Here is a 15,620-nt window from a genome sequence, read left to right as displayed (position 1 = left end):
TGAGGAAAAGGCTTGTCCTAAGAATGGACTCCAGCTTTTAGCAGTAGCTCTCCAAAACTGCATTGATCATGGCTTTGGCATACTCTCTTAGAACCAGAACAGCTTTCCTTCTAAATGGTCCTTTGGGAAAAGCCCATAGCAGCTTTTTGGTTTTCCCTGCAAGAGGAATTTAGCTTTTATTAGAATGTGCTTTCTGACTTATTGGGGCTTTATGACTGATGGCATATTGAGAAGAAGTGACATTGAGAAACACTCTATATGGTGTCAGATGCCCCCTCCAAAACCCAATCAGCAGTGCACTTCCCTTAGGAACCACCTCTTCTCCCCAAATTAGTTCTGCATGAGAGAGCAGCTCATCTCTTCCATTTGTCTCTGCAGAGCAGCTGTAACAACCCTTTTATGACAAATGAAAATGCTTACTAAGTCTTTGAAGACTTCAGAGGGAGGGTAGTGAGTTTATCACAAAAGTAATTCTATCAGGTGCTTTTTTGCCTGGGTGAAGAAGCCAACCCCACAGGAAGCAGACACGACTTCAATGCTAATAGTATTTGTAATCCACTCTCCTCTTTAAAGAGAGACTGCAGAGTCATAAAACTCTTCCCCTATGCCAAATAGTTCTAAGAGTATCTTCTTGGGCAGGAAAAGCAATAGTACCAAATCCTCAGAATATGATTTGCACTGCTTCTCTAGGGCCCTTCCCTTCAATAATGTAATTGAGATGGAATGGATCATCATCTCTTCACATGCTTGTTTTAGCCAACTGCAAGAAGCAAGCAATGTTTGCAGCTTTTGGAAGGACTCTCTTGAAGCTGTTGAAAAGTCTACAGTTTATCACAGTCTTTACATAGAGTATAGTTATAGGGTATGAACTGCAGACCTTTTGGGCTATTACAGCATGCCCAAGTTCCATCCGGCCAGGATCCATGGGGGAGGCATGAAAGACTTGCTTGTGGACCCACCAGCCTGACGCCAGCCCTGCTTCCAGGTCACAGGTGTAGAATCCAGAGGAATGATTTGTGGTATGCAAGGATAAGGCAGTGGAGTAAAATCAGGAATATTAATGGTTGATTGAAATAGATATTATTTACAGAGAGGCAAGTGCAGTCTGCTTTCAGTGCTCTTGCTGCTGGCTTTTTGTTAGCCCCGCCTCTACTCTAGGACTGGAATAAAAGTAAATAAAGTCTCATTGAAAAACTGGCCTGGATCAAGGAATGGATTAACCCAAAACATCACAACATGGAGCCAACCAACATTCTGGGTAGGCAGAATCACTCCGGAGCAGGAGCGGAGCCAGGCTGGTGGTGGCCGTGTGCAGCCGTGGCGGCGGCCCCCTGGCCCTGCCCGGCACGTGTGATGTCAGATGCACCTTGCTAGCCATGCCCCCATGTCTGACGTCAGACGCGGGGGCGTTGTCTCCCTTCCAAATGGGGCCGCGCAGCCCTGTTTGGAAAGGAGATCAGCCAACGCTGCTTTGAGCTGCACGGGCCGGAACTACTCTCCCTGCCTTCAAGGAAGGGAGACCCGTACTGGCCACACTGCCAATGCAGTGCAGGCCGACCTCTCTCCTAAAGGGGGCCGTGCGGCCCTGTTTGGGAGGGAGATCCGTCAGCCCCTCTGCGTTGGCAGCGGGACCCGGGGCAGCTCTCCCTGCCTTTAAGGCACAGAGAGTCGCTCCGGCCATGCTGACCATGCAGCACAGGCCGATTCCAGCTCCAAATGGGTCCGTGCAGCCCTGTTTGGGTCCGAAATAACGCCCCCGCATCTGACATCAGATGCGGGGGGCTTGTCTGGGGCCATGCTTGCGGTCCCTGATTGGGCCCGCCCGGGTTCTTTGAACCCGTTCGCCCAATGGTGCCTCCGCCACTGCTCTGGAGCCAAAGCCAGGAATATTATTTACAACAAAAGAGTTATCAAAGCAGTTCGGTTTAGAAAAAGAAAATGGTACCTTGTCATCAAAGGGCAGCAGCAGCAGCAGCCACCACACAAGGAGATGAACTGGAGGGATGTTGTGTTGGGACTGACTGAGTAGTAGGCACTGCTTTTTCCCTGCCAAACATAAAGAAAATCACACTTTGAAAAGTGTCTCTTTGTCCCATTAGGAGAATTAGTTGAAACCGATCAGACAAACCAGGATTAACAAGCACAGCACAACCAGATCTTGTTCCTGAGGCAAAGCCTTAGCCCAAACAGGAAAGCTTAATAGTCCTTCCTACTCTGGCCGAATCCATGGGTGGGGCCAGCTCATTGCTTGAGATCTCTTTATTTTAGCAAGATGTTGCCTTTCAGCAATCTGGATTGAATCAAAGAATTTATGGCTCTCAGCCTCAGGCCGCTGCAGACATGTGGTCATTGCAGAGCAAAAAACAAACACAATGTAAACAGTTTAAATTTTAAAAAAAAACAATCCATCATTTCTAACACAGAATGTCATGTTTTATTGATTGGTCATCAAACTGGATTTTTTATTTATTTATTTATTTATTTTTGCAAGTTGGAGGGGTGACTAAACAAATCTTAAATTATTGGAATGGATACCAGATGATAAGAAGTAAAGTAAAGTGTGCCGTCAAGTCAATTTCGACTCCTGGTGACCACAGAGCCATGAGGTTTTCTTTGGTAGAATACAGGAGGGGTTTCCCATTGCTGCCTCCCACGCAGTATGAGATGATACCTTTCAACATCTTCCTATATCGCTGCTGCCCAATATAGTACCAGCAGGGATTCAAACTGGCAACCTTCTGCTTGTTAGTCAAGCATTTCCCCACTGCACCACTTAAAGTATACAACTGTCAAAATCTTGCAGATTATGTCATTGGATGAGGAGAAGTGGAAAAGAGTGATGGCTATGTGTCCAACCAGAGGATAGAAAACCAGAAAGCAAATGAAAAAAGATTAATAATATTCATTGTAGAAGTCAACAATTTGCAAGGCAATTTCATGATGCTGTGAAAATAAGGTGTTTTATAGCTGCTTGCCTCATAGACACAAAGTAACTTTATGTAGATTTACATAAGAACAGCCCTGCTGGATCAGGCCCAAAGCCTATCTAGTCCAGCATCGTGTTTCAGGCAGTGGCCCACCAGATGGCTCTGGGGAGCCCACAGGCAAGAGGAGAGGTCATGCCCTCTCTCCTGTTGTTGCTCCCCTGCAACTGTTATTGAGTGGCATCTTTCCTCTGAGGCTGGAGGTGGCCCACAGCCACCAGACTAGTAGCCATTGATAGACCTGTCCTCCAGACACAGTTTCATGGGGTTCTAGTGTTGTGAGAGGGAGAAAAAATTATCTCTGTCCACCCTCTCCACTTCATGCATAATTTTATACACCTCGATCATACACCTTATGAGAAGAGAGCTGGTCTTGTGGTAGCAAGCATGACTTGTCCCCTTAAGCTAAGCAGAATCTGCCCTGGTTGCATACGAAAGGGAGACTAGAAGTGTGAGCACTGTAAGATATTGCCCTTAGGGGATGGAGCCACTCTGGGAAGAGCATCTAGGCTCCAAGTTCCTTCATGGCATCTCCGAGATAGGGCTGAGAGAGATTCCTGCCTGCAACCTTGGAGAAGCCACTGCCAGTCTTTGTAGACAATACTGAGCGAGATGGACCTATGGTCTGACTCAGTATATGGCAGCTTCCTATGTTCCTATGTTGATCATGTTTCCCCTTAGTAGCCTCTTTTCCAAAGTAAGGGGTCCCAGATGCTATAGCCTAGCCTCATAAGGAAGGGGCTGCATGCTCCTGACCATCTTAGTTGCCTTCTTCTGCACCTTTTCCAGTTCTACTATGTCCTTCTTAAGAGACGGTGACCAACGCTGTATGCACTAATCCAGATGTGGATGCACCATAGATTTGTATAAGGGCATTATAATATTAGTATTTTTCTTTTCAGTCTCCTTCCTAATGACTCCTAGCATGGAATTAGCCTTTTTCACAGCTGCCGCACACTGAGTCAACACTTTCAATGAGCTGTCCACCATGACCCCAAGATCTCTCTCCTCGTCAGTCACCAACAGCTCAGATCCCATCAGTGTATATGTGAATTTGGGGTTTTTTGCCCTAATATGCATCACTTTACACTTGCTTATATTGAACCACATTTGACATTTTGTCACCCACTACCCCAGTTTGGAGAAATCTTTTTGGAGTTTCTCATAATATGCTTTTGGATTTCACTACCCTAAATAGTTGAGTGTCATCTCCAGATTTGGCCACTTCTCTGCTTACCCCAACTTTTAGATCATTTATGAACAAGTTAAATAGCACTGGTCTGAGTACTGATCCCTGGGGGACCCACTTCCTACTTCCCTTCATTGTGAAAACTGTCCATTTATTCCTAAATGGACAGTTTCCTGTCCTTCAGTTTCCTGTCCTTCAGTCAGTTACTGATCCACACATGAACCTGTCTCCTTATCCCATGACTGCTAAGTTTACTCAAAAGCCTTTGGTGGGGAACTTTGTCCAAAGCTTTTTGGACGTCCAAGTATACGATGTCAACCGGATCACCTTTATCCACATGCCTGTTGACACTCCCAAAGAACTCCAAAAGGTTAGTGAGGCAGGACTTTCCCTTGCAGAAGCCATGCTGATTCTCCTTCAGCAAGGCATTTTCTTCTATACGTTTAACAATTTTATCCTTAAGTATGCTCTCCATCAATTTACCTAGCACCAAAGCTAAGCTGACCGGCCTGTAATTTCCCGGATCACCCCTGGATCCCTTTTGAAAATCAGAGTCACATTGGCTACTTTCCAGTCCTCTGGTACAGAGCCTGATTGTAGGGACAAGTTACATATTTGTGCTAGGAGACTAGCAATTTCACATTTGAGTTCCTTCCGGACTGTTGGGTGGATGCCATCTGGCCCTGGTGATTTGTTATTTTTTTTGTTTTTCAAGACAGTTTAGGATATTTTCCCTTTTCACCTCAAATTTGCACAGTTCTTCAGCCTCTAAACCTGAAAAGCTCAATTCCAGAAAGAGTATATGGTCAGTATCCTCTGCCGTGAAGACAGATGTAAATAACTCATTCAGCTTCTCTGCCATCTCCTTATCCTCCTTAATAACCCCTTTTATCATCTAAGGGGTTATCTGCCTTCCTGACAGGTTTTTCACTTCTGATATATTTTTAAAAGTTTTTGTTATTCCCCTTGACACTTCTAGCTATATGCTCCTCAAACTCTCTTTTTGCATCCTTATTGAGGCTATTCTCACGACCACAGGAAAGTGGGCTAAGGGAGCCCAGCCCACTTTCCTGCGGTCATGTGCTGCAATGGGAGCAGTGTGGCTCTTGGTAGCCAGCCTCACTAAGTACACTTGCATGGAGTGTTCTGGGACTTCCAGGGGCTGGGTGGCTTCCGATCCCCACCACCCCTACTGGCTCTGTGACGGAGCCGGTAATCGTCTGGGCGGCCGATCCGGTTAGGCTCTGCACACGGATTGTGTGTAGAGCCTCATTGTCTTCTTGCATTTCCTTTACCAGAGTTTATGTTCCTTTCTGTTCTCTTCATTTGGACAGGACTTCCATTTTCTGAAAGAAGTCTTCATAAAACATCCTATAAAAGGTAGCTTCCCTGACTCTACTCATTAGCCATGCTGGTGTCCTCCTGAACTTGGTGGTACCTTTACTCCTTCTTGGTATACTTTCTAACTGAGCTTCTATTATTGTGGTTTTAAATAAGTTCCATGCTTTCTGGAGTGATTTGACCCTCCTGACTTTCCCTTCCAACTTCCTTTCTAATAGTCCCCTTATTTTAAAGAAGTTTCCTCTTCTGAAACTTCTTCACAGATGTGTTGGACTTCTTTGACAAATCTCCACTTCCTTATATGTTGAATTGGATCACACTATGGTCACTGCTACCCAATGGTTCTGCAACTCTGACATCTCACATCAGGTCCTGGGCACCACTCAGGATTAAGTCCAAGGCTGGTTGGTTCCATGATTAATTGTTCTAAGGCACAGTCATTTAGCATGTCTAGAAATTTGGCTTATCTTTCATTACATGAATGTGAATTTATCCAGTCTATGTGTGGGTAGTTGAAGTCACCCATTATCACTGTCCTATCTTATTTGCTTCTTCAACTCTTATTTGCCTCTCTTATTTGCTCTCAGCGTTGTGATCCAGAGGGCAATAGCATGTCCCTAGTAACACATTATTACTTCCTTTCAGTCCTTGTAATGTTACCCATAATGATTCTGTAGAGAATTCTGGTCCATCTAGGTTTTCTGGCTTGTTGGAATCTATCCTTTCTTTCATATACAGTGTTACTCCTCCCCCAATCCTCCCCTCCCCACAGCATCCCTCCAGTGGCTGTTGCTGGTGTCTACCTTGCTTTTTTTTTTTTTTAAAAGATTGTGAGCCCTTTGGAGATAGGGGATCATATTATTTTTTTTATTTATTCTATGTAAACCGCTTTGAGAACTTCTGTTGAAAAGTGGTATATAAATAGTAGTAGTAGTCACCTTAAGTAGTAGCAGTCACCTTAAGTGGTGCAGCAGGGAAATGCTTGACTAACAAGCAGAAGGTTGCCAGTTCAAATCCCCGCTGGTACTATATCAGGCAGCAGCAATATAGGAAGATGCTGAAAGGCATCATCTCATACTGAGCAGGACGAGGCAATAGTAAACTCTTCCTGTAATCTACCAAAGAAAACCACAGGGCTCTGTGGGTGCCAGGAGTTGAAATCGACTTGATGGCACACTTTACCTTTACCTTTAGTAGTAGTAGTAGTAGTACTGAGGATTGTCCATCACTTTCATCAGCCTCTTCTGTGAGGTCAAAACTGGAGGCAAGATCAAATTCCTCTTCAGTTACTCTCTGGAGATCAGACTCCTTTCCTTCTTTTCTCATAGTATTCATGCTGGAAAGTCTCAAACTGTTCCATTTCTTTCCATCATCCAATATGACAGAATCTCCTTGGATTTTTATTATTTGTTTTGGTCCAGAATATCGGAACTTCCCTTTCTCAGTTTATAAGGCAGCCGTACTTGAACAAAGTCCTCCACTGTTCACTGTTACACATCCATTTCTGATCCACATAGAATTTATATTTTTGTTCCCTTACCCACTCATCCTCAGGGTTAGATGATATGAAAAGCCCTATCAGTTGTTGCCATTGGGTAAGTTTGGTGGCAGTTTTTCATCCTCTCAGCAGTTCAGAAGTTATTTTCCTGTAGAAATGAGGAGTAGTTTGATAAGCAAATGGAGTTTCATGGGTTGCCTCTTTCCAGGGTTATTGTTGTGTAGTAGGCAGTTGTAAACTTTCTTTCACTAATCTGTTCCTTCTTTCCCATAAACTATTCCATTGAAGATGGTACAAGGAAATGATCTAGTATTTTATCCCATGTTTATGCAAGTATTGCTCCATTTCAAAAGAGGTAAGCTGTGTCCCATTGTCAGTCACTAGTTCTTTAGGGAGACCTTCCCTAGCAAAAACTGCAGCCATGAACTGGATTGCCTTGTTTGTGGTAATGTTGTCAGCAAATGAAACTTCTGACCAACTGGAATAGTGATCCACAATTTCTATGATAAATCTTTGCTTTGTGGGTTGGTTATCAAATGTCCACATTATATCCAGAGCACATTTTCCCCCAGGGACCATTGGGATACTCTACTGGAGTCAAGGGGGTGGTAAAAGTCTTTTGTGATCTGCCAGATACAGCACAAGCCATCCAGTGCCAGATTACATTACATTGTGTTTGTCCATACCTGGCCATCAGAAACTTTATCTGATTAGCCTTTTAATCAAGCTCATGCCCAGGTGATCTTTGTGGGCAATTTTGATCACTTTTGTTTGTAAGGAGGTTGGAAGCACCAAATGATCAGTCCTCAGCACCAGCTTATTGAGAACGGACAGCTCACTTGCTACATGCATGTTGATTGAAGATGTTCAAGTACCCTGTTCAAGCATAACCATCCATTAGTTATGTAAGTTTTAAGATCAGCAAGCAATTGATCAGCACTGGCGGCCACTTTACTCTCAGAAGATGTGATCACTCCATGAGTGAATAAAGCTATTTGTTAAATTACTACTTCTTCATCCTCAACATCTGGGATCTCCTCTTGGCCTGGAAGAGTTGGGATTTATGTCTATATACATTGTCGTTGTTGTTTCCACTAATGTGTTGTATGTATAGCTGCTTATAGGCATGTGGTAGAGTTTAGAATGTTCATGTCAGTCATCAGTTCTACAGACTGATTGGTCAGTTCGTATTTCTTACTATGCTTGAGACTGTTCTTTTTCTGTTCATATGATCTTTCACTCAGAGTAGGACCATTGCTTATGATTTGGTAATAATTGAGTAATAAACCTTACTAACTTTGTTCAATAGACTTAACATACCTTAGTTTCCACTCTGTTATACTCTGCTGCAGGAAGTGGAAGTGAAGATAAACAATCTGCAGTTGTATTCTGAAGACCAGGAAGATTTTCCACCTGGAAATCAAAATCCATAAATCTGGTGATCCATTTGGCTATTCTTGGGGTTGCTCAACTTGATCTCTGAGTAGTAAATAAATCAGATAGGGGTTTATAGTCTGACCATAAAGTGAATTTCTGACTCACAAGTAAGTCCTGAAGTGCTTCACCACCCAGAAACACATGGCAGAACACATGTAGCCTCTGTGCATACACTGTGGCCATTTGCGCGGCCAGCAAGCATGTGCATGCACAAAGAACATGTGAGTTCTGACGCCTTGTGAGGAATTCTGGGAGGAGCGCCGGCGCTATGTGAGGGGTGCTGGGGGGAGCACCACCACCACAGGAAGCAGTGGCAAGCAGCAGAGGAGCACATATGGACCTGCTCTCTTCCCTTTTAAAGGTGCCCGGGCTGTGCATTAAATCGTTGATCGAATCATAATTCATGCACATCCCTAATGGAGCACTGAACAAAATGGCCAATTAAGTTCTATGTTAGGAAATTTAAAGTGATGTGCATTGAGACAAAAACATTCTAATTTCACATATACACTGATGAGATCTGAAGTGGCAGTAAAAAACCAGGAAAGTGATCTTGGGATTGTTGCAGACAGTTCAATGAAAATATCAATAGTGTGCGGCAGCTGTGAAAAAGGTACAATTTTTCCCCTATGGTTTATTAGGAGAGAGATTGAAAATAAAGCTGTCAGTAGTATCATAACACCTTTACATGAGTCAGTGGTGTGAACACTGTTGAATATCATGTTCGGTTCCAGTCACCCATCTCAAAAAGTATATTGTAGAGCAGCAAAGTGTGCAGGAAAAGGGCAATCAGAATGATCAATGGGTGGAGGCACTTTTCTTTAAAGGAAAGACTAAAGTGTGTGGTTCTTAAATTTATAAAGAAGAAAACTAATGCAGAGGATATGATGGGGTTTATTAAATCATATTTGTTTTGGAGCAAGTGGATAGAGAACATTGGCTGCCTGTCATACAGAGCAAGGATACACCAGTGTAGTGAGAGAGCAGCCTAACAGCACTGGTGTATATGGATGTGCAAACAGGTTCAATGTTGAACAGGTTCGACATTGAACCTGTTCGTTTTGAAGGTCCGACACTGAACCAACACCCCCCACCCCGCTGGTTCAGTTTGTTACTGGATCAAATGCCCACCCTGTTCTGAGAGGTTCTTGATTTTTTTTTTAAAAAGGAATTTACTCACCCACCCCGGGGGACTTCTCCAAGGCTCTGTGTGTGTGGGTGTCTCCAGAGATCCCCCTCCCCCGCCAGCTTCCATTATGTGTCATATTGCCCAGTTAGGGTGGTCTTCGGCCCGTTCAAGGCCTCACCCCCATGGTGGTGGCCATTTTGGATGCCGCTGACAGTGGCATACATTCCTGCAATAAATTAAAGCAGCTGCTAGAGTGTGGAGGAGTGAAGCTGGTGTTTAGCAGCAGCCAAAATGCAGTAAAGTACATGGGGAATGGAAACAAGGGAAATTACAACCTCCTCAAATCACCAGTCCATAAATCGTAAGCAATGCCAAGTCCAATCAGGGTTGTCGCAAGGAGAAAGGTCATGTTGCTGGTTCCATGGTCTAAGGGTTCCAGAGAAAATCACACATCAATATCCAGGCCAGGGTTGGGGGTCCAGGAGCAAACAGCACAAGAAACTAAACCTGCACACCAGAGTGATCAGTTGAAACCAGCGTGATGCAGACGGAGCAGTCTGGCTTTATGCTTCTTCAAGGTCCCACACCAGGTGAAACCAATTAAGGCCCCCACCTGCCTTCGAGCTGCAAGTTCTGATGCCACCCCTGTAAGACTTTGCAGCCAACTGGCTGCTTCTATATTGCCCAACATGCTGATCCTTTCTGCATTCTCTTCAGCATTCCACATGGCTCACTGGTCTGCTGCTTGGTCCCAGCTCCTACCCATCTGAAGAAAGCAATGGCTCACCAGCAATCTCTTGCTGTTCTACAGCAGGTGAGTGCTCCGTCCGAGGGGCTTCTTCCTCAGCATCCTGCAGGAGGGTCCACTCAGGGGGCTGTGAATCAGACAATTCTTCCTTGGAGTCCTCTGAGTTAGACCACTGCCTGACAGCCGCCACATATGCCCAATGGGCCTCTACATGGACTGGGTCATGACCTGGCCATGCAGAGGCCCATTAGGCATGTGCGGTGGCCTCCAAAATGGCCACTACCACAGGCGTGAGGCCCGGAATGAGGTGAAGACTGCACGAATTGGGTGATTTGACACACAATGGAGGCCAGAGGGCTAGGGAGAACCTCAAGAGAACCCCCTATGGCCTCGGAGAAGCCCCCCAGAGGGATTGTTGTGAACCAAGCCTGATTTGTATACTAGATATGCTCCAGAGCTAGCATATGAAATTAGGCTTGTTTCATCAGTGTCATAAAGTGACCAGTTCTTTTATATGGTGACCATGTATAGTCTAGGAGCAAGGGAAGAAAGAAGATCAAAAACATTCCTAAATGATTCAATGGGCTTTATTTGGCATAAAAGAATAACAGCATCAATCTAACTGAGCAGAAAACAGAACAATCAATCAGTATTACTAGCAATATATTTAAATCATAGCTAGCAGCAACATTAACCCCGTGTTCCAGACTATCATATGTGTGTGTGTTAAATCTTCCTAAAGCCTAACATAATTCAGATATAGATGGAAGGGGAGGGGAATGTAAGGAAGGTACAGGAGTGGTGTGGCTGTAACATCAAGAATTAATAGGGGAAAGAGGGAGGGTGAGAAGGAAAGAGGGATCTGAGGCTTGTGGAAGCAGCATATTACCAGGGTCAGAGGCTTGAGAGCGGTGAGGCTTCAGCTGAAGAAGAGACTGGAGCTGGAGAGCAAGAGCTGGAGCGATGCAAGCTTCAAGCAGTCAAGCAGGCTGGTGGGAGTTTGCTCAGAGTGAGGCAGAGAGCGAGAACACCATGGCTGGGGAAATCTTGACTTCTCACTATGCAGCAAAGGTCACTGACAGTTCCTGTCCATAGAAAGAGTTCCTGCTTTTAGCCTTGTGGCTTTAGCAGCAAACTCTGGGATGGCTCTTGAGCAAAGATCTGCTTGTTAGGCAAAGTTTGCTAGGAGTGCCATGGCTGGGGAGTCCTGATTTCTCACTGCAAAGCAGGAGTCACAAACAGTCCCTTCTCCCTGGAAAGAGTTCCTGCCTTTAGCCTTGCGACTTGGGCAGCAAACTCTGGGATCGCTCATGAGCAAGTATTGCTTGTTAGGCAAAGATTGCTAGATCACTGTTCAGTAAGCCTCTTTCTTTATAGTTGTTCCTTCCTTTGATCTCCATAGAGTCTATTTTCAAAATATCCTCATCCTTCCTGGATCCCAAAAAGGTGACAATTTGCTGTTACCTTCTGGATATTGTCTTATAATTATTGGATATTAGGAATTATTCAGGATATTAGCTCAATCCAGGGAGATCTCAATCCCATTTTCTGTTAGCTCCTATTCTGGGAAGGAGGCTGTTCTATTTTGCCCAAAGCAAATCTGCATATCTGAGCTGCAAATGGTCATATTTCCTTGTCTGGGGCCTGGTCCCAGAAGGTGTTAAAAGGTGTTAATAAAAGAAGAATTAAATCTATAGATGTTTTCTTTGTGTGCATCTACCTAGAGTGGAATTTCTATAGATAGCAATTGGATATCCCCTTTGGGCAGAGCAGAGCAATCATTTACAAGAATTAACATAGACTTCTTGCAGGAGGAAATGCGAGCTCAGCTCCTCACCACAGACATTATCTGATAGTAAGTTAAATTTTAGCATTTGGATAGACCAGGCCTGGCCTTTGTGTTTCTTTTGAGTACCCATTTCACAAACATTGAGAGTACAATGCTGGATTGCCTCTTCCTTCACAGAGCAATTACCGTCGGTCTCAGAAGCAAGTCATGTACTGGTCAGTTCACCTTGAGTTCAGGCATTAATTGATTCCTTAAAAAAATGGGATTCAGACACAGGCCTGAATTCTATACATTTCTGGGTTTAATGTTGGGGTCAGGGTGTCCCCAACAGGGGTAAGTAAAAATATATATTTATAAAAATTGTGAACCCCCCAGACCGGACCAGACCAGGGCAGTTTGGGGTGTGTGTGTGGGAAAACTGAACATGCCTGGTCTGGTTCGAGTCCGGTTCACAATTAAATATATATATATATATATATATATATTGCATAGCCCTCAAGGACATATCTTCAGGTGGCACAGAGGGTTTTCTGGGGAAGGCCAGAGCATCAAAACCTGCCACTTACCTGCTGCACCATGCAATTAGTTAGGAATTTCTGTTAGACTGCTCTCTTGCTGCACTAATGCATCCTTTCTCTGTATGTCAGCTGGTGTTCCTCTCTGTCATAAGAAACTGCCTTATACCAGGTCAGCCCATTAGTCCATCTTGCTCAGTATTGCATACACAGACAGTCAGGGGACAGTCAGTTTCTGATGGATCCAGTTTCAGATGGATATTTCTCAACCCTGTCTGGAGGTGCCAGAGGTTGAATTCGGGACCTTCTGCATGAGAAGCAGCTGTGTTTTCACTGCGTTATTGTCCTCTCCTCTCTTCTTCATGGAAATTAAATTCAGGGTCACTTGATGAAAGTGATTGCCAATAGATTCAGGACACAAAAAAGGAAGTCTTTCTTCATCCAACATATCACTGCCACAATATGTGGTGATGGCCATTAGCTAGAAAGGGGTAGGGATGTGCAACATCAATTTGAGCTGGCCTGGTTCAGCTGGTCTAAATTCGAACCAGCCCAGCCCAAAAGAACTGGCTTGTAGATTGGCTTGGGGAGGGGAATCCTTGAGAAATAAAGGGGGCATCCCTAAACCTCCCTAAAGGTGCTGGAGGGTGGGGGAGGATAGTGAGAAAAAGCAGCCTTTAGTGGAGGTTGCGGGGTAGGTGGCATAGGCAGCGAGGCAGTGGTGGAGAAGCATTGAAGGTGGTGGCAGGAGCACTAAGGCCCCCCCACTTGCCTCCCAAATGACAGAGTGGGCCATCTTCTGCCTGGTTCGGGCCCCTGCACATGTGAGAAGGCCACTTTTGTGATCTCTGTGCATGCACAGAGGCCATTTGCATCACCATGTGATTTGCACAGCCCTAGAAAGTGGCTTAGAGAACTACCAAGGACTGTTAGTCACAATAATTAAAATATTTCAGGTTCAGGTTCAGAGGCAGTTTGTCACTGAATAATAGTTGCTGGGGCAGGGGTAAGAAAGGCAGGAAAGTGGTTGCCTTCATGGCCTGTTTTGGGTTTCCAGAACCATCTGTTTGGCCATTATGAGAGAGGGAATGCTGGACTAAATGGACTTTAGGACTCTTCTAATTTTCTATTAAGTGGCACAGCAGGGAAATGCTTGACTAACAAGCAGAAGGTTGCCAGTTTGAATCCCCCCTGGTATGTTCCCTAGACTATGGGAAGCACCTATATCGGGCAGCAGCGATATAGGAAGATGCTCAAAGGCATCATCTCCTCCTGTGTGGGAGGAGGCAATAGTGAATCACTCCTGTATTCTTCCAAAGAAAACCACAGGGCTCTGTGGGCACCAGGGGTTGTAATCGACTTGACAGCACACTTTACCTTTACCTTTAGTTCCATCACTTGCTGAGCCTCTGCTTTACTAACACAGAGTTCAAAGCACAGAGTTCTCAATCTAAAATGCATACAATTTATGATTATTATATTACACATCGTCAAACATGTTTAAGCAAACACCTTGGGAATTATTGAGGCTCTTGATCACAACCTGCTAAAGAGAACAGGCAATATCTTTGCTAGAAATATCCAGACTTTTTTTTTTTTTTTTTTGCTTTTGCTTTCCTCTGTTAACAATGCCCTGTTCTCTTTAGCTGATTATCAAGGTAATTAACTGGGCAAACCTGAAACTGAACTCCTGCCAAGTGTGACACGGGGAGATGAAGAGATGGCTGGTTACCCCAGGGAAGTAAATTGCTTTCATTTTCCTCCTTGTGCTTATGTGCCACAATTCCCACCCCCCGCATGCACTACTAACCACAACCTGTCACCAATACAACAAGGCTGCACTCCTGAAGTAAGGGGCTTCTTGTAAATTAAGCCCCATCCTTTTATGGAAGGCATTCATTGCACCAAAAGGATTACTGGAGCAGGAAAATTCCCAAGCAAATTCTACTTCATTATTAGAATGTGCTGAAGGTTTCTTCACGCATAACGTTTTTAGGGGTATACCTGAGGTTTTTAATTGCACACAGTTTATACACATGTAAATTGTGAATGTGACCAACAAACATGTTTGCAATCCTCTCTATAAAACAGTATGCTCAACAGAGAACCACAATTGTCATCAGTATTTCTGAGTGCTCTGATGCTTATATTCTGATTCTTCAGGCACAGTTATGTCATTTATACATATAGTGAGGGCCATTCAACAGAGTTTTTTTGGAGGGGGGCGTGTAGGGTGGCATGATGTTCCTGACACTTACTCATCATCTGTTGCTCCTGGCACGCAGCAGACTGGTGGACAAAATAGGGGCACATCCGGGTGCTCCTGATGAGTCATTCTGTGATGCAGTGAATGCTTAAAGATAGGTTGCAGCTCTATGATGCTCCACATAGGGCTGAGCTTTTGGAACAACCCCAGATAATTTTGTGGAGGTTGCTCCAAAAGAGGTGAAAGTGTTCACCCATTTAGAATAAAGGCACTGCTGACCTAGAAAACTCTTAATTTGTTTCGTTTTCCCTTAGGTGATGTACTCATGTAGCCCAATCGGACTGGCTATGAAGCATCATGGCATCATCCTGCTCACTATAGGATCCCTGATTTGCTTGGATTGCCCATGCGACAATTCTCAGAAAGAAGACCCAGAGGGAAAATGGCATCAAAGCAGCCAAAGCAGAGGATACAGTGACAGTGCACAGAAAGGGGTAGGGTGGGGTATTAGCATAATTTAGGGTTTTTAAAGGAACCACTTCAAACACATACCAACTCATTCACCCAAAACCTCCACTCTCAGCCTGAAAAATGAAATGGGCAAACATTCAGCACAGCTCTAACTTCACAAGGCCACTACATGACTCACAGAACAGGAGAATGAAAGATGCATGGTTTCTATAACATTCCTTCTCCATAAAATATTGCTACAGCCTGAATTCATGAAGCATGGAGCACCATGTTGGACTAAGAAAAATATTTACTAAAACACTGTATTTTTTTG

Source organism: Hemicordylus capensis, chromosome 2 (assembly GCF_027244095.1).
Source record: "Hemicordylus capensis ecotype Gifberg chromosome 2, rHemCap1.1.pri, whole genome shotgun sequence".
NCBI lineage: Eukaryota > Metazoa > Chordata > Lepidosauria > Squamata > Cordylidae > Hemicordylus > Hemicordylus capensis.
Note: the sequence above shows the minus strand (reverse complement) of the source record.